This window comes from Lissotriton vulgaris, chromosome 3_1, assembly GCF_964263255.1.
Source record: "Lissotriton vulgaris chromosome 3_1, aLisVul1.2, whole genome shotgun sequence".
Taxonomy (NCBI): Eukaryota; Metazoa; Chordata; class Amphibia; order Caudata; family Salamandridae; genus Lissotriton; species Lissotriton vulgaris.
Genome location: NC_141689.1, coordinates 714,711,227 through 714,727,088, shown reverse-complemented (window position 1 = coordinate 714,727,088; position 15,862 = coordinate 714,711,227). Strand labels below are relative to the sequence as shown.

Sequence of the window (15,862 nt, the reverse complement as noted above, 5' to 3'; positions counted from 1 at the left end):
TATAACATCATCGCACCCCAACTCCGTAACATCATCAACAGCTCCTTCGCATCCACCACCTTCCCGGAGAGCTTGAAACCTCCCGAGCTGAGCGCCCTCCTCAAGAAACCCACCGCGGACCCCACGGACTTGAAGAACTTCCGCCCCATCTCGCTCCTCCCCTTTCCAGCCAAAGTCATCGAGAAGACCGTCAACAGACAACTCTCCGCCTTCCTCGAGACCAACGGTTCCCTCGACCCCTCACAGTCCGGCTTCCGAGCAAACGACAGCACCGAGACCGCCCTCATCGCAGCCACCGACAACATCAGGTCCCTGCTCGACAACGGAGAAATGGCTGCCCTCATCCTCCTGGACCTCTCAGCAGCCTTCGACACCGTCTGCCACCTCACCCTGATACAGCGCCTCAGCAACACAGGAATCCAAGGAGCGGCCCTGGAGTGGATCACCTCATTCCTCGCGGGAAGAACCCAGAGAGTCCGCCTCCCCCCGTTCCGATCCCCGGCCACCGAAGTCATCTGCGGCGTCCCGCAAGGATCCTCACTCAGCCCAACCCTCTTCAACGTCTACATGAGCCCTCTCGCAGCCATCGCCCGCCGACACAACCTTAACATCATCTCCTATGCCTACGACACCCAGCTGATCCTCTCCCTCACCAACGACCCCACCACCGCCAAAGCCAACCTCCAGGAAGGAATGCGAGACGTCGCAGAATGGATGAAGGTCAGCCATCTGAAACTGAACTCAGACAAGATGGAAGTCCTCATCCTCGGACCATCTCCCTCCGTGTGGGACGACTCCTGGTGGCCCCCTGCCCTGGGCAGCGCACCCAAACCAACGAACCACGCACGCAACCTGGACTTCATCCTTGACTCCTCCCTCACGATGACCAAGCAAGTGAACGCAGTCTCATCTTCCTGCTTCAACACCCTGTGCATGCTCCGAAAGATCTTCCGATGGATCCCCACAGAAACCAGGAAGACGGTCTCCCAGGCCCTCATCACCAGCCGTCTGGACTACGGGAACACCCTCTACGCTGGAACCACAGCCAAACTCCAGAAAAGACTCCAGCGCATTCAGAACACCTCAGCATGACTCATCCTGGACATCCCTCGCCACAGCCACATCTCAGCCCACCTGAAAGACTTGCACTGGCTCCCCGTCAACAAGAGGATCAGGTTCAGACTCCTCACCCACGCACACAAGGCTCTCCACGACATGGGCCTGAAGTACCTCAACAGCCGCCTCTCTTTCCACACACACACCCACCCGCCAGCTCCGATCCGCCAACCTCGCCCTCGCCTCCGTCCCACGAATTCTGAAGTCCACCGTCAGAGGAAGATCCTTCTCCTACTTGGCAGCCAAGACATGGAACTCCCTCCCCACCCCCCTACGGCTGACCCTGGATCACCTCTCCTTCAGGAAACAAATCAAGACCTGGCTGTTTCGAGCAATAGCGACCCCCCCCCCCCCTCAGCGCCTTGAGACCCTTACGGGTGAGTAGCGCGCTATACAGATTCTTGTGATTGATTGATTGATTGATCTCTACTACTCTCTACTACACTCTAATACTAAAAAGTACTAACTAACTACTGCTCTTTAATATATACTCTTTTTTAAAAGCCATTCACTACTCACTCTACTAAATAGATATACTCTTCCATATACTATCTATAACTCACTACACTACATCTATTTCTATCTAGTACTTTTCATTACTCACTACTACTTTGTCTCTACTACTCACTAAATCCTACATGCTCTCTACACACTACTTACTACTCACTTTATAGTACTCTCTCTACTAATCTACACTACTCACTAACTACTATTGCTTACAACTCACTCCTACTCTACTCTATACAAGTACACTCTCTATTAATCAACTAGTCACTCTCTACTACTATTAATAACTGCTAATACTCTCTACTACTCTCTAATGCTTACCTATTGCCATTGTAAATGACAATACAATATATTTATTGGTTTAAAAAAAAAACAATAAATGAAAACAATAACCTTTACAATGCCAATAGCTCTAACTTTAACAAAGACGAGACCATTGCATTGTAAATGCTTGTTTATCCCTGCTTTCTCCCTTTGTCACTGTTTTTGCGTCTTGATCCTCCTTCCTTTCCCCTTTTGTGTTTTCCTTTCTCTTGCTCCGGATCAAAGTCTATTTAGGAAAAATAAGTGCTGGTTTCCAACCGCAGGCACAAATTAGGCACTGCTTGTATTTTCCGCCACAAAATTTCAGGTGTTTTCTTCTGATTGCCAGACTGGATTCAGAATTTTCTACTTTTTGGGAATATTGTCATCAATGTTTTCATGTTGAGATTGACCAGGCCACATACTTGTGAATACCTGCAAACATATGTGTTGGTGGATGTTTCATATATTTTAATAGCCACCCTGCTGGTAGTCCCACTTTCCGCCCATAACCCTACGGCATGAGAAATCTGCCAATTTACGATCCTAAAGTTTCACCCATCCTCTGTCTTAGAATCAGGATGTGGAACGTAGACACAATTTGTTCTGTTTCCTACCTTTATCTCAGGTGCACAAAAAGGGTGGTGTACGGTTCCAGAAATGTGATAAAGTACCGTCTGACATCTCCTTGTAAATATCTGTAACATCTTATTAACTTATACAGAGTTCATAGAAATACAGAATTCTACAGGCATTTATAACAAATGTTCTCTTTTCATTGAAATTTGACTGTAATTTAGAAAACCTCTAAACACAGTTTTATGGATATAAGTTGGGAAGACTCTGATAAACTATTGATAACTCCACATTTCCTATAATTTCCTTGGAATGGAAACACAGAACACTGCACAGGAGTTTCAGTGGACGTATCTGTATTAATACTATAAATTCTGAATCAAATAATTCACAGTACGTACCTCAGTCTAAACATATATAATATTATGTGAAGTAGTGAAGTAGTGTGGCTCACTGGTTAGAGGCGGCAGACCCGAGAGCAGAGGACGGCCCGGGACCAGGGTTCGATTCCCGGCGCGGCAGGTTTCTGGACCAGGGTCAGCGGACTCGATAATTCTCTCGCCTCGGTGCCCACTCTGATCAGCGATCACACTCGGCAACTCTGGGCATTAGCTTGCCTCATCTTCACTAACGGCCCCACCAGACCGCCGGGGATGCCTGGTCTCACCCTGGAGATACCCATTAAGGGACCATCTCACAGGGAAGCCAGGAAGGGTTTCGCAGTGGTCGAAGCGCCTTGGGACCCTACGGGTAAGTAGTGCGCTATATAAATGCCTATACACATTTACATGTCCTCTACTAGCAACTCAGTGAAGATCATGCACGCCATCTCAAAACAGAACTACTGAGTGCTTGGTGAGTTTCTGTTTTTGGTTCTGGGAGGAATCAATGTGACGACTTGTAGACAGTAACATTCTAAGCAGTGGAGAAGTGTGGCTCACTGGTTAGAGGAGGCAGACCTGGAAGCAGAGGTCAGCCCGGGATCAGGATTCAATTCCCGGCTCGGCGGGGTCTTGAGTCCTAAAATGTCCATGGACTCGACAATTCTCGCTCCGGTGCCTACTCGATTCACGGGTTCACACTCTGCGACTCTGGGCAATAGCTTGCTTAATCTCCACAACGGCCCCTCGCGGCGGGGTGCCTGGCTTTCACCTTGCGGATACCCTGTCGGGGTTATCTCACAGGGGAATACCAGGACGGGTTCCCTAAGCAAGCGCTTAGAGACCAGTTGGTGATTTGCGCTATATAAATTCCTGTACATTTACATTTACATTTAAGCAATTTCAGTTAATCAGTGATGCAATTTTCTTATTACAGATAAGAAGTCCATTGTATGTCTGTTAGACCCGGACCCTTCAGGTAGCATTTCCCCAGGCTTTTTGTTTTCTACCTCTGGGTTTTTCTCTTGTTTGGGTGTAAAGACCTGGGGCTTTTTCCCACTGTAAATGCAGTGCAAAAGTACGTTCCTTCCTACACACATTAGGAAGTGGTGCTTACCTGGTGTTGCAAGTATGTAACCAGCTAGCCTTTACAGGCTAATGTTCACCCTTGCACCGATGTTGATCTTAAAAACGTGTCCAGCCTGCTATTGCTATTGCAGGCTGGTGCATGCTTTGCCCCGATGGTGCTCTTAAAGGCGTGTTCAGCCTGCCATTGTAGGCTGATGTACAAAATTGTGCGTTTACTCAGACTGGCCTGTTTAAGTCACTAACCATCCTGAGAGGACCCTTAAGGGTACATCTTAAGGGTGAAGCGAGTGTAAGATGAAAGGCAGGGCGGGTACACGTGGGTCCCCTGCCCTGGTTGTGAGGAATACCCCATGCGTGTTTTCACTGTCTATTAGATTTCCTCTTCTCATTGGCTAACATGGGGAAATGATCGAACTCACTGCAGACTGTAATAGTGGATTGTAGTAGAGCAGACTCATGATGTTTAATATCATTGAATTCCCAGCAACAACCCCTTGCCAGTGGTAAAGGTAGCTTTGTTGTAATTCATGCAGAAATGGCACGGTAGAAAGTGGGCATTTCTGTGCTCTAAATACTTTGTGTGCCTTGGTTCTTGGCTCCAGTCCTTACTGGAGGTTGGGGAGCACATATGTGCATTCCCCAGTGACAGCTATAGATCACTGGGAATGCAACTGGAACGGCAGGCCTCTGCCAAATGCGTGCCAACTGGAGAGGTTGGAGTAAGAAGTTTTGACATTTGGCCTCTGGAGTCAGATCATGGCCCCACTAGATAAAGATCTACATTCCCCAGCCTCAAGGCAGACTGGACTGAAATTTAGGGGAGACATCTATGGTTCAAAGGGAGTTCCTTTGAACCACTCCCAACTTCAAAGCACACTCCAGTATAACTACTGGTGCCATACTTCAGCACTGGGTGAGATTTGCTGATGGGGACTTAGGACTGAAGAACCTGAACTATGTAGTTCACATTGCCGGAGGACTCTGTCGTGCACAAGGAGGATTGCTGCCATTGAAACAGACGTGCCCTTTCTGAATAATGGCTGGCCTGGGCCAACGTCCTGCTGCTGTGTGGGACCCTGAAGTGTTCTCTCCAATGGCTTGTTAAGCCTGCCCCCTGTGCTTTCGGAAGTCTCAGGGACATCAAAGATCTCCTAAGAGGGACCCATATTGTCTACCTGTGACACCGGAAGGGCAGTGCCGCTCTCAAGTGCCCGCATTGTTTACTAGATTCCAGCTGGTAACTCGGCATGGCCGTGGTACTAAAAACTGTGCCTGGAGACCGGATTGCCTTGTGCGGAGCCTGAAGTCTGGCCCGCATCTAAGGCAGGTGGCCCCCTCATCGTGGGGACATTGGCAGTCTAAGCGTCTTGTTGCTGGTGAGCGTATTCATCGGACATGGAACCTACATGGTCTGCTTCGTCAATCGTGTTGCATCTCTCTCGTGCGACATGTCGACTCTATGCTCATTGCGTGCAGTGTCCGATTCACAGGTTGCGACCCTCGGAGGTGGGGGCATAACTATAGCTTGTGAAGCATTCCTAAATTTGCGCCTGTTTGTGTGTTTGGAACTGTCTGGTGCGATCACTATCGATGTGCACTGGATGCTTTGTCTCATTTCAAGGGAGGCACTGAGTTTGTAACTTAGTTGGTGTGACCGCAACGGTTTGGTGTGACCCAAACCATTGTGTGCCCGACATTGTGCCTGGATTGCCTGGGTGCATCATTGATCAACATGTACCCGCCGGGGTGCCTTCTCCTCCGAGATGTTCCCTCGATTCATTCTCCAGTCATCTACTGTTCCCTTACTTAGCCCTCAGAGTGGCAGACCATTTGCCCTCTCCTAATCCGGCCTTCCCCAGCGACACTGTGTTGCCATGAAGTATTGCCCAGCTTAGGCCTGGGTGGTGAGACTGGACTGGGCTGGAGGAACGCTTCCAAGAATGATCGAAAGGTGGTCAAGCGACTGCATGACCCCCCGTGCTTTGCAGAACTGGGCTGGTGCCAGAAGGCCCTTGGGGACCTCTTTGGTATGACTGTCTATTGTACTTGGCCCATGCCTGCTTTGCATCCTGTGGTTGAATTTCTCGAGTGGTTGCCTGACCCCTTTTGCTGACTGCCTCATAATTGACCTTGTGCCTACACCCACCTGCTTCCTGGGACCCTGACTATGAGTGACTTCAGCCGTGTGTGCTTAGTGCGCGAGGAACTAAGTTCAGTCAATAATGAGTTTTAATTTGTTTTCAGGGTTTTATTTCCATTAAAAGGTTTAGTGAGGTTTTTCTTTCTATTTATATTTTGATTAGTTCTAAAGGCATCTCTCAAATTACAGAATTGATAGTAAAAATATTGTTTAAAGCAAATCATCAAATAAGCAGTACAGCACGTTCCTTAAAGTAAAAAATCCCTATTCTATAGAATGGGGCAAAAATAGGTCTTAGGAGGACCCCATTAGGAGTTTAAGTTAAAAAGTCAAGAGTAAGAGTGAGAATAAAGCTCAAATGTGATTTAATCAATGTCAGCTTAACTTCCCATAAAGAGAAATTCACAAAAAGCAAAATATATCCTGCAGCAGCAGTAGCGACTACAATCAACAAAACAGGTTAGGTAGGATTACAAATCAGTATTCAGACTTTACCATAATAGTAACTTCACAAGCAGTAAAGTTACTACTAGTAATTTACCTTTGTGAATACCGAAATGTAGTAAAGTTAGACTTTTGGTTGAATTTTACCTTTGTGAATTGGGCCCAAAGAGAGCAAGATAAGGATTGTTGGAAAGATAAAGAAAGTCTGAAAGACGTATAGGTAGATAAAGACATGAAACATAGGTAAAGTTTTAGAGCGAGGTAGAAACACATAGAGTTAGGGACAAGGAAATGTAGATGAGGAGAGATAGGTTGAGGTAGGCAAAGTCGAGCAGTGTAGTAGTGAGAGAAGTATATAAGGATGAACGGTAAAGGGAGCAGTGGAATAGAAAATCAGGTAAAAGGATAAGATGTATATAAAGACAGGTCAGATAAAGAGAAGCGAGGAAAAAAGAAAGTTAGAGTGATGTATTGAATGCAGAAAGAGACCTGTAAAGAAAAGCAGTGAGGTGGAGAGAGAGAGGTGCACCCAAAGAAAGAGAGGTGAGATTGATACAGAGGCAGAGAGAAAAAGGGAGACTGTAGTAGAGAGTGGGAGAGACTGAGATAAGGTAAATAGATGGACAAAGAGAGATAGATATTAGGTTGAGAAGGTAAGTTGAAATAGGTAAGGAAGTCCAAGGGTAGGTGTAGTATTTAATTGCCACCAAAAGTATCAGAAGGTGAAGGTTAAGGTGGGGTGGGCTGAACATGCTGATCTGTAAAATATAATCCAATTTTATACACACCATTAACAGTTGCAAGAGAGATCCCTGGAAGGTGCCAGCACTAGGCAATTGCCCGCCTTCCCCGTGACTTGAAACAACATTGGGTGAAATAGAGTCTTTCTCATTAGATCTGATCTGTAATGAGTGATTTCAACATTCTGTGAAGATACCTTGTCCTTGGTGAAGGATTCTTATGGACCCTTACTACCACTATTTCTGGAATCTTTTGCCCCTTGACTTCCTAGGAGGTCCCTCATTCATTTACTTCAGTCATATCAACTTTAAAAGGGTGCATTATTATGTTTAATTACTGCCATCCTTGGAAATGAAAAAGGCTAAGTGTACTCACTGGGATTTGAGCTTGTTCTGCAGGTTCCACACAAATCTGACCAGCATTAAGTGTAACTGCTTCGGTGCCTTTGTAGCCTTTGATTGGTGTGACAACTGACTGGAAGTATTGGTTCATAAATTGTCCAATTATGCAAGACAGGCTCCATAGAAATGTGAAAAGCAAGGCTGGAATAACTAGTTTCGTTCAGAATGCAGATATCAAGGGTATTTGAAAAAATACACAGGATGCCCATCACCATCGGTCATATTAAGTAGAGCTACTATGGCAAATGTAATATTAGGCCAAAAGGCGAGGCGCTCAGTGCTGCACGGTATCAGTTTTGAAAACATGCAAAAAACCGATAGGCGCACGAGTCACCATCTGATGTGTCTCTGGGGATGACATGGGTGTGAAGACCCTGTATGCAGTGCCAGAGCAGGGCAGCGCGAGCGGTACAGGAGATAACTAAAAAGCAAACAAAATGCAGTATGAGTGAGTTGTGCACAATTAGACAGCAGTTGCTGAAGGATGAGATGGGAATTATTAAAGGATAATGGTCTTTCTTCAATTAGCCTATTGGACAGGGTCTCTGAGGGCGGACAGGCAAGTTAAAGTGTGCAGGTGAAGGTGAGCTGCGCACTCCAACATTAAACCTTTACTAGTTTTTTTAAGTTCAAAATATTTTATTGATATTTGTAAAACAAGAACACAATGACATACATAAAATAACAGAGTAATAAAATAAGCTAAATAAGAGCTGAACAAATGCGTAACAATATTATCAAATTATATAACCCAAAGAGCAGAAAATACCCAAACAAATATAGAGCTACTCTTATAGATCACTGTCTAACAAACAAACAAAATTAATATATGCAGTTAGCTATTAGTAAGAAAAATATCCAAAGTCCCAAATTGATGATGTGATATAAAGCGGCTTCTTATTCATATTGAACGAGAATTCAACTCCAGTTCTCATGTATACTATCCAATCCCACGAGGCAGTTGAAGATATGTTAATCACAGTTTACCAATTCAAAGCAATAGATTTGATAGCAAATGACATAATTTAGCATCCATATACAAGAGTGGAAATGAGATGAGTGAAGATTTGCCGATAATTTATATGTAATGGGATGATCAATACATATTAAAATGTAGAGATTGTACACAATACCTCAGACCAAAAGTTACATATAACTGGACATTCAAATTACATATGTTTCAATGAATCTTGTTCAGTTTTTCAATCCAAATCCAGGTTTGTAAATTAACTTTACATTTTACAACTTAATGGCATTCCATTAACAATAATTTAATATAAATGCATTGGCCTGACAAATGGAGGATGATAGCCAATTTGAAATATTACATAACCATATTTTCTTCCATTTTTGTAATGAATAGTTATTATTTAAGATGGGATTTCAGAAAGCAATCATCCTTGATGAATTGATAGAGTTTGCAAAAGGTAAATTTTCAATTCTTTAGAAGTAATATGACTGGGAAGTCTATGTTTACCAAAGAACAACTCCATTCCTGAACATTTAGAATCTGGTATTGTAAGCATTGACAATCACATTACACAATATAACATATCTATGGTATTCAAAATCAGAAATTTGATTTTTAGAAGTCAGAATACAATAAAACATATTACTAAAGCAAATATCTGATGTATAAAATATACCAGCATGAATCCATTTTTCCCAACAAGAGACCAGGGAACGTAATTTAATCAGAGGATTATTCCATAAAGATATCCTCTTAGAAAATATAAGTCTGTTACCAAATGTTGCATCCAAACTTAATATAGTGTTTTGTTAATAATATGAAGGATTGGAGAAGAAAACTTTGCTTTTTTTAAGATCTATAGTGTGGAAATTTAATTTGTGAACTAAACATTATCTGCGCCAGCTTGTCACCCATGTACAACGTGCACGATCGCCATTTTAGGCATCATGGTCTCCCTGCCCACGATCGATCGCCAGCACGTCCCCTCTGACCCAGCAAGCATCCTCCGCGCACCCTGGCTCCCCCTCCCTCCTCCTTCTGAGCACGACCCTTCTGCATGACCCTGTCCTTGAGAGTCACGCCAGCGCCTGACCAGCACCTCCTCCCCTCCCATGAATGCCCCTCTGTTGCTAAACCTCCCTCCTGCACTGGATTGTCCACACAGCATGAATACCTCTCCATTGATAGCCCCTCACCCCGTGTCCGACTGTCCACACAGGTCCGAGGCCATTGCCTAAGCCGGAAGATATCATTTACTGCTCTTTATTGTATGAGGTCGCTCTCCTTCAAAGGTCCCTCTATTTGATCCAGGCCTCCCCACCCCCTGTGACATGATCAGGCGCACGCATCCTAAGACTCGACAACACACTCAGCTGCGAGATGACTCTCTCTCTTATCAGCAGGTTGAGGACCTCTATTGTGAATGTATATGGGGGTGGGATTAACACGAGGGTTACGGGGATGTCTTTCCCATGCTCTACAAAGTTGTGATTGTATTAAAGGAAGGTCACATGCCATAAACCAGTGTATAAGAGGCCAGGCCTCCGAGTGGCTGTTAGAGCACCTCGACATGATACCTTGTTGTCTGTTCTGATGTGTTCTGCTCCGTCGGAATAAACTTCTGTTTCCTGCCTTCTGGTCTCCGGCGCCTGCCTCATTGCTTGGTAAACTTGAATGGTACAAGGGCGGTTAGCGCCGGGCAAATCTTGAGAAAGGTCCTAGCCCTACCTTTTTCCACAATTGGCGTCCCAAAGCGTGGGGCCCATCAGCGACACGTGGATCCAGTGGGAGAGGTCCCGATGACAGAGTGAACGACTGCAACGATCGGGAAGAGCTCATGTCCGATAGACCCTCGTCTGACAGCCGATCATCCGACCTTCACTAGTTCTGAACAGACCTCTCTCGAGTGATCTACGGTCCTGACTGGGAACCATCAGGAGTGCCGCGAACAACACGAAGGAGAGAGGACGATCGGGCGCTGGATCCAGAGGACAGGAAACCGTCCATGCGGTCCGGGTAAGGTCGTGTAAACACGACGAATTGAGGAAATTGTTTTTGGATAATACTAGTATTACGCTTTGTTGAAACCCTCTGGAGATTCACTGTCTGCAAACGGGGAAAAGCAAACAGGCTCTCTCTTTGCAAGCAGTGAAGGATAGGTAACGCAGACTTTTGTCCCCATTGTAATCCGTCGTACCTATCTTCCTCCCCCACTGTTTCCCGAACTATCGTTCGTGGATTATTGTCTGGAGATTCTTTGTCTGCAAACAGGGAAGAACAAGGCCTCTCTTTGCAGGTAGAGAAAGAGTGGGTAGCGATAATTTTTCGTGCCCACTTATTCTCCCCACTGGATTGTTTGATTGGCCGATTATTCGGTATTGGTTCTTTTGAGGTATTCACGGCCTCCAAACAACGTAGAATAGAAATATTCTGTCTAGTCTTTGTCCGCCGTGATAAGATAGGTAGTGCAGACTTTTGTCCCCGTTGTAATCCGTCATGCCTGTCTTCTCCCCACTGGTTGGTAGCCTGTTTAGCCCGGACCGCTTATTAGAGATGAACCATCCAGCTCCACTGGAGGGCACCCCTAATAAGGACATGTTCACTAAGTATGGACTAGTCGCTATAGCTTACACTAAACTATGGCATAAATATACGAAAAAGAACCTTGAAAGTCAGTGGCCACTGATAGGTTCCTTTGACGAAAATAAAATAAAAACATTAGAAATAGCGCTCCAGAAGAATAAGACCACGCCCACTATGCTCGACAGTATCGGCATGTGGCGCAAAGAAACGGAACAACGAAAGAAAAGAGAAGAAGCAAAAATAGGGAAAGAATTACGAAAGGCAGCCCACCTGGCCGCAAAGCAACTAGAAGAGGAAATAAAAGAAAGAAAGGAAGCTACGCAAACCCAAGAATTAGGGTCGACAGGCCAATGTCCTGTTAGGACCCCCTCTGTACTCTACCCTGAATTGCCCTCCAAACAACGGGCGAGCGATGAGTTACTATTAGGTCCCCCAATCATCTACATGCCCCCTCCATATGCTCCCAGCCAACAAAGCTTGCAAGCCCCGAGTGTGAGTGACCCTAGCGCTAGTGCACCAGCCCCCGCGGCCTCTGCACCAGCCACATTAACAACTTCGTCAGATGACCCCGAGGCTAGCAAACAATCACCAGCCAGACTAAATAGGTTGAGCAAAGATGAGCGGGATGGGATCGACAAAATAGCGAAGATATTAGTAGAACGAAGGGAGAGCGAAGATTACACAATGAGCGTATATAATTCACATGCCGACAGCCACAGACGGCATTTCATCTTGCGATTCAGCTACTACACCCTGAACGCATATGAAGATAGGTATCAAAGTAAGGGTCCCGCCAGGCTGACAACGCTGTATAGGAAGATTGACGTTGGAGACGGGACTGAATGTGAGGCGACGGAGCTCTTCATGCAAATACTTGAGGTCTTCCGCCACCTCACAGAACAGAAACCAGAAGCCAAGGTTACGGTCCCTGACACAACCTCGGCAGAAGTAGCCAATACTATGATGCCTATCAGAGAAGCGGCTCCTTACTGGATCCCGCCACGGGGCCAGGGAACGAGCGATGATATTAATAATGAAAATGCAAAAGGGAGGGTTGTGTACAATTGGGTTTACCAACCATGGGACCGACAAGATATCCTAACCTTCAAGCAAACCCTGCCCGACTTAAGAAAGAACCCGACAGCATTTTACACCGAATTAGGCACAGCCTTGGGTTCGACGATAATGACGTTAGCAGATATTGACTTGTTCTTTGGGCTATGTCTGCCGGCTGACGTGTGGAAGCAAATCCGGAAGGCTGACCACGCGGATCTGTTCGGACATACCTGGGACCAACTCGGTAAACTAGATAGACAGCGAGAGCCGGGGAGCAAACCAGTGAAAGACATACTGGAACTCCCAGATAAAATAGTCCAGAAATTAAAAACACTGGTCCCGGAAAGAAAAGTAGACTGGTCGATAGTAACGGCCTGTCGACAGAAACCCCAGGAAGATGTGTCAGAATACTTTTCCCGATTCGAGACAGTGTTCTCCGACTACAGTGGCCAGGACATGACCACCGCAACCGGACAGCACCTGTTTGTGCAAAATTATGTAAAAGGACTAACTCAAGAAGTCTCCCAAAAACTACAGACAAGTGAGAGCAGTTGGGGGGCCTCCAAACCCGCAGCTATCCTTCAGATGGCTCAGTATTACGAGCACCAAAAGAATGAGAATGATAGGGCGTCCGAGAAAAAGAAGAAAGATTTGAAGGAAAGGGTAATGATAGCCCAGATACAGGGTATAGCGCTAGGACGGGAACATCAAAGGGGGAACTACCAATCAAACGCCCCCAGAGATCTACCTCCTAAGGATCACACCCCGACATCTCACACTGGACGGAGAGACATTAGCAATGACCAATGCGCCTTCTGCAAAGGGTTCGGCCATTGGAAAACCCAGTGTCCGGTTTTGCTAGAGATGAATAGAAATAGGGATTCCAGGGATGTGGCAGGTGGTCCGAGGAATAGAGTACAGGGACGAGGGAACTCCAACGACACTAATAATGACAGATCAGGAAGACTGAATACATTTGACCGTCCCCGACAGAATCAATGTCAGCTATCCGAAGGTGAAAATGCCCCTGATTTTGCATAGGACTGCCAGGGGCAAGGGAGGGATCCAGTCGAGCTCTGTGTTGACCAGCAAGGTCCTTATGTCACCGCTAAGGTCTTGGGTACAGAGTCTCCATTCTTGGTAGACACTGGGGCGACACGTAGTGTGCTATCAAAACGACTGGTTCCAAGGGCACCCTTGTCTGGCTCACACGTAACGTCGATAGGCTTCGATGGAACGCCCTCCACTAACCCCCTGTCCGTACCTATTACCTTTGAACTAGAAAACAACACTGCTGACGCGACATTCCTACTTTCCTCCAACTCCCCTGACGCCATTATGGGCATTGACTTACTGAAGCATTTTCGAGCTACCATTAGGTGTTCCCCAGATGGAATACGAGTCATCCTGTACGACAACCCAGACATGTCCAGGTCCCGTCCCCCACAACACATGTACTCCATAACTGACGCTGACCTGTCAATGCTTGACACCCTGCCTCCGTACTTGTGGGCCACAAATGACTCTGATGTGGGGCGAATGATGATTGATCCTATTCACATAACTGTACGACAGGACGCCATACTCCCGAAGCTTCCACAGTATCGGATATCCCCCGAGGGTGAGAAAGCACTGGTAGCGATTATTCAGTCTCTGGTAGATGCAGGAGTGGTTGAAGAGGTGGTTAGCAACGTCTGCAACAGCCCAATCCTACCCATTGTTAAGAAGCAAGGTGAAGGAGATGAGAAAGCGTACCGCTTCATCATCGACTTACGAGAGATTAACAAAGTAGTTGTACCCCAATATCCTGTGGTCTCTGATATCACCACCATTCTGACCCTCATCCCGTCCACTGCCACCACCTTCTCTGTTATCGACCTTAAAAACGCATTTTTCTCTATCCCCATCCATCCAGACAGCCGTTATCTTTTCGGCTTCACTTTAAAATCTCGCTCGTACCGATTCTGTAGAGCTCCCCAGGGGTACACTGAAAGTCCCAGCATTTACAGCCAGGCCCTCAAAAGACAGCTGGATGCTTTCCAGCTACCAGAGGGAGTGGTGTTGATCCAATATGTCGATGATATCCTTTTGGCGGCCGACACCACCCCGCTGGCAACGACAGCCACCGTCCAACTCCTACACTTCCTTGCAGAAAATGGCCATAAAGTCTCCAAAAAGAAACTACAGTTCTGCCAGCCACAAGTAACTTACCTAGGCCATCTTCTGTCCAAGGAAGGGAGGAAACTTACCCCTGACCGAATCCAAACTATCCTAGACACCCCCATCCCAAAAACGCAAAAGCAGGTCCGCTCTTTGGTTGGCCTAACCTCTTTTTGCAGACAGTGGTTGCCTAATTACAGCCTCATTGTGAAACCATTACTTGCCCTACTGACCAAGGATGCCCCCTCCCCGTTCCCTTGGACCGCTGAGTGTCAAGCCTCCTTTAAGGAATTACGGGATGCACTCTGCTCAGCACCCGTCCTCGGAACGCCGGATTACTCCAAACCCTTCTCCCTCTTCACCCACGAAAGGGAGGGATGCGCATTGTCTGTCCTGACTCAATCGATTGGCCCTAAGCAGCGCCCTTGTGCCTACTTCTCCCCCACTCTTGATCCTGTAGCCAGAGCCTTACCTGCCTGCCTTCGAGCAGTAGCTGCCGCTGCTGTCTCCATCCGTCAGAGCGAGGGAATCGTACTTTCCAACTCCCTCACTGTATTAGTGCCCCATGCAGTTGACACCCTTTTGAACCAGACAAAGACCCAACACCTGACTAGCGCACGACTGACAGGGTACGAGTTGACTCTGCTTGCACCCCACATCACACTTAAGAGATGCACGACTTTGAATCCTGCCACATTGTTACCCCTGCCTGAAAACGACCCCGACGTTCCTCCCATACACGACTGTGTGACCCTCACAGACGAACAGACTAGGAGTAGGGTTGACCTCCGAGACACTGCTTTTCCTGACCCCGATGGAGAGCTATGGGTAGACGGCTCATGCATTAAACTTCCAGATGGCACCACTTCAGCTGCCTATGCAGTAACGACGACCCGAACAGTAGTTGAGACAGCCTGCATCACACAACGATCTGCCCAGGCAGCAGAGCTGATAGCCCTCACCCGAGCATGCATCATAGCCGCAGGGACCACCGCGAACGTGTATACGGACAGCCAGTATGCCTTCGGGGTGGTCCACCATTTTGGGCTCCTGTGGAGGGAGAGGGGATTCCTGACGTCCCACGGCACCCCAATCCTCCACGGAGATTTAGTGTCCGCTCTGATTGAGGCAGTTCTCCTCCCCAAACGATTAGCGGTGATCAAATGTCAGGCACACAAAAGAGTGACAGACTTAGTCGGACAAGGGAATGCATTAGCCGACATCACTGCACGAACCACAGCTGAGAATAGGACAGTGACACGCATATATGTGACTAGGTCACAAGCAGAAAAATGGAGTGACACAAGGGAAATGATCAGAGACATACAGTCGGCCAGCACCCCTCACGAATTGACTAAATGGGCAAGGGTGGGTTTGAAGGACGAAGAGGGTTGCT

General features: G+C 46.8%; 1 protein-coding gene across 4 annotated transcripts in view; it reads left to right on the top strand.

Annotated features, from left to right (window-relative positions):
* The window catches only part of EPB41L4A (erythrocyte membrane protein band 4.1 like 4A), an 864,386-nt gene that overhangs the window by 580,478 nt on the left and 268,046 nt on the right, over positions 1 to 15,862 (top strand). The gene's annotated exons all lie outside the window — the stretch shown is intronic.